The sequence below is a fragment of the Capricornis sumatraensis genome, chromosome 8, assembly GCF_032405125.1.
Source record: "Capricornis sumatraensis isolate serow.1 chromosome 8, serow.2, whole genome shotgun sequence".
Taxonomy (NCBI): Eukaryota; Metazoa; Chordata; class Mammalia; order Artiodactyla; family Bovidae; genus Capricornis; species Capricornis sumatraensis.
Genome location: NC_091076.1, coordinates 99,886,184 through 99,889,942, shown reverse-complemented (window position 1 = coordinate 99,889,942; position 3,759 = coordinate 99,886,184).

The following is a 3,759-nucleotide window of genomic DNA, read 5'->3' as shown; positions in this document are numbered from 1 at the left end:
CGTGCCACGCTAGCGCCCGCGCCCATGCCCAGCCTACGGGACAGCGCAGAGGCGGTGGCCTGGCAGTCCAGCGCCGCGCGGGTCCAGAGGTCCCTGGAGCACTGCTAGCCCCTTGGTCCCCGCAGCCTGACAGCGCGCACTCGGGCTCCGCCCAGCCATTGGCCGGCCGCAGTTGCTAGGGCAGCTGTAAGTTCTCATTGGCTGGCTGCCCATCCATCTCGCTTTCGTCTCCTCCTCCAGGCCGTTCCCATCCGCCCCTCCCGAAAACCTACGGTCTCTGCTGCCAATGGTAGACGGGAGGCGGGGCGGGGCGGGGCCAAGGTTGGGGCGGGGCGGGGCGATCAGGGGGCGAGGCTGGGTGATCACACTCCAGCGTGGGCTCAGGGGCTGGGTGCCAGGGCTCGCCTCCCACCCAGAGTCCTCACTGGGCCGGGTGGGGTCGTCGCAAGGGCCGGTTCCGGTCGCAGACGCGTGGGAGGTGGCCTGATGTCAAGGGCCCGTGCCCCAGGCAAACTCGGGCTCTCGGTCGCTCCCACGGGTCCTCCCACCGCACCACGCAGAGTGCTGGGTGCGCGTGCTTGTGAGTTCCTGTTCACGTGTTTGTGCGCATCTGCGTGCCTCTGCGCGCGTGTGTGCAGGCGTCTGCGCACCAGTGCCTGGGTACGTCTTCAGGTGCTGGTGTGTGAGTCCGTCCAAGTGTCTGTGCAGATGCTGGGAAAGAGGACCAGGTGAGGACCCTCCAGTTCCTGGGCTCCTTTCCGCATCTAGGGAGCAGTGGGCGCCGGGTGGGGGGCCTGTCTTTTGCGCTGGGTGTCTGACTAGGTGCGCGTTCCTTTACGCGCGGAATCCAGACAGCGCTTAGCGGCGCGCGCCGGCGTGATGGCGCTCAGTCTCTGGAGGTGCCACCCTGGGGCTTCATCGTGAGGCTCGCTGAAGAACTCCAGCGGCTGGGAGGCCCGCGGCCCAAGCCTCTCCCGCTCCATCCTTCCACCCAATGTTGGAAAAAGCCCTCTGCGCCTCTGCGCGTGTGCAGGGAACTGCTGTAGCCCCCCACTTGAGGAGAGGGGGCAGAGGAGAGAGAGAAGAATTTAAAAACCAATTGTTTAACATTTTTATCGTTGTCATTTGAACTTCTTTGGACCTAAAAACAGGTTTCCTTTGGAACACTAGTTTACAACTTACTGCTTATTGATTGATTGGTTGGTTTATGTACTGGCGAAGCCACTATTTAATAAAAAAGGAAATACAGTAAGATTGAAAGATGGAAAGTGGACATTGGAAAAATACGCAGGAGGTGGAATTCTGTCCCCACTCCTATGCTTGCAAAAAACAAACCAAAAAACTCAGAATTTCTTCCCATCTCCAACTCTCAGCTCCACGGTCCCTATCAGCTGAGAGCCACTTGACAATTATCTAGTTAAGCAGGATCCCTCCTTCTGCTGGACTTCCCAAATAAAAGTAACCACCTAAGAAAAGGCTTATATCCTCATATGGATTTTCATATTTCTGCCCTAGGATAAAATAAGCTCCACCCAACAGTGCCTGGAATGTCTCCACCAGAGGTGTTTATTTCACAAAAGGAGAAGGGTTCCCACCACTAGAGCCCCTCCTCCAGCCTCCTGGGAGATGATTCCATGGCTAGACACTGACTTCTGCCCCCCCAACCCCAGCAAATTTCAATCAAAGTCCAGGCAGAAAGTAGAGGAATCTGTATGCCACTTGCCCATCTGACAGCTCAAGGCCAGGATTCTAGTCCCAACTACCTCTGACCATTGGAAAATTCCTTCCTGTGGCCAGGCTGAAATTGGCTCCCTGAAAATCTCCTGACGTCCTGGAGCTGCTCCAGAGGTCAGGCTAAAGTAAAGCCCCCGGCTTCTGCTAGCACAGACACTGACTGGGAACAATGTAAGTAAAACAGAAAGGCAGACAGGATTATTTACAGATGCTTCTCCATGGATAAGAGATAATTAGAAGATGAAGTGGTAAAGACATGCTTAGGAGGATGGAGGGAGGCCACTGTGCTGTTGGTCAAGGAGGCTAGAGGGCCAACTGGTCCTTTACTGGACCCTTGACTGTCATTCATGCTTTTCTACAACATACCACCCTGGTCAGGGCTCCAGAAATTCTGAAGGATTCATTGAAATAAAACTACAGTTAGAGATTAAGCAACATTGTAAATCAACTATACTTCAATAAAAATAAAATGTAAAAAAAACCCCACAAAACCCCTACAGCTGATTTTTGTTAAGATAGCATCAGGCCTCCAACTGTCTTAAGAAAACCAGTTTTTAAAGGCCAGAGTCTTCTCCAAAAATCAGAAAAAGCCCCCTTCAAATACTTGATCTCTTTCAAGTGGAGATAGAACCAATACTGTAACCACAAGATGTCAAAGACCCACTGGTGGCATAGTGGGGCCAGGATGGCATCATGACATGCCATCCCAATTTTATGAACTGCTTCAAGCTTCTTTCTGTGTTTCTAAATAACACGCCTTGTTTATCAATGCTAAAAGCTATACTGCTCAGCCTTGACTGTAATACTGTAGTGGAAAACTGGAGACACGTGTTTGCCATATACTATATGATGAGGATTATCCCCAAAAGATCTATTGAAGTCCTATCCCTGGCACCTGTGAATGTGACCTTATTTGGAAATAGGGTCTTTGGAGATATAATCAAGTTAAGATGAGGTCATCAAGGTAGGCCTTAATCCTATATGACCACGAAAAAGCCCATGGATCACACTTGAAAACTGCTGATCTAAGCCTGTCTGTCCCCTGGCTCTAACCAGTGGAAGTGTGGCCTAGCATGTGACTTTAGTGCAGGAACATGATGGATGTCTGCTGTGGGCTTCAAAAAAGGGGCACCAGGGAGCCAACTTCCAGCTGAAGCTAGTGACTACGAGGGCATCGTGAAGCCTCTTCGCTGGTCCACCAGCTGCTGACTTCTTGTCATGTGACTGGGATAGTTCCGTGGCCCTAGCCATCTCCAGATGGATGTGCTGTTGCTGGAAGTTAAAATAACCCTCAGTAACATGCCCAGTATCTAGTTCTAGCGTTTTTCTTTGGGGCAGAGCATCATTGTTTTTTATCTTCTTCCAGGGCAAGTGAGGGTCCACCATGCCCATCCATGCACCTTCATCATATTTTGCTTAATTGCATCACCTGACCCTCATGAAACAATTGTCTGCCCCTGACCCTTGTCTGATTCCTCCCTGACCTTCACCCAGTCCTCACCTGACCTTGGTCTGGCCCTCACCTGATCCCCTTGCACCTCCACCCCCACTGCAGTTTCACTTCAGGGTTGATGGTGCCACCCACACTTCGGACATCTTCCCTCCCTGAAGAGCTGCGCTCCCTGGCCTGCCCTGGCCACAGTGCTCAGGGGGCCGCCCATAGGCTCAGCTCTGTGTTCTGCTCGTCTCTGACTCTTTGCTGGGGACACCAATGTATTTCCGGAGCACTTGATGCCACTTCAGCCCTTTGCTTCACGCACACTTGCTCCTTCCCACTAGATCAGTGTCCACAGTGACACCTCCTCCCAGGAACCCTACCTCCACCCTCCTGACCTGCATTGGGGCTCATCCTGTCTAATTACAACATCCGTTTGCATGTCCATCATCTCCACAAACAGCACCAACTATCCACAGTACAGGGAAAAGGCCAAGCAATTCCCAGAGAACTGCTCAAGAGTCACTGACTCTCCTGGGAATGAACTTTGACTCACTATCCACACTGACTTGGCACAACACAGAAAAGTG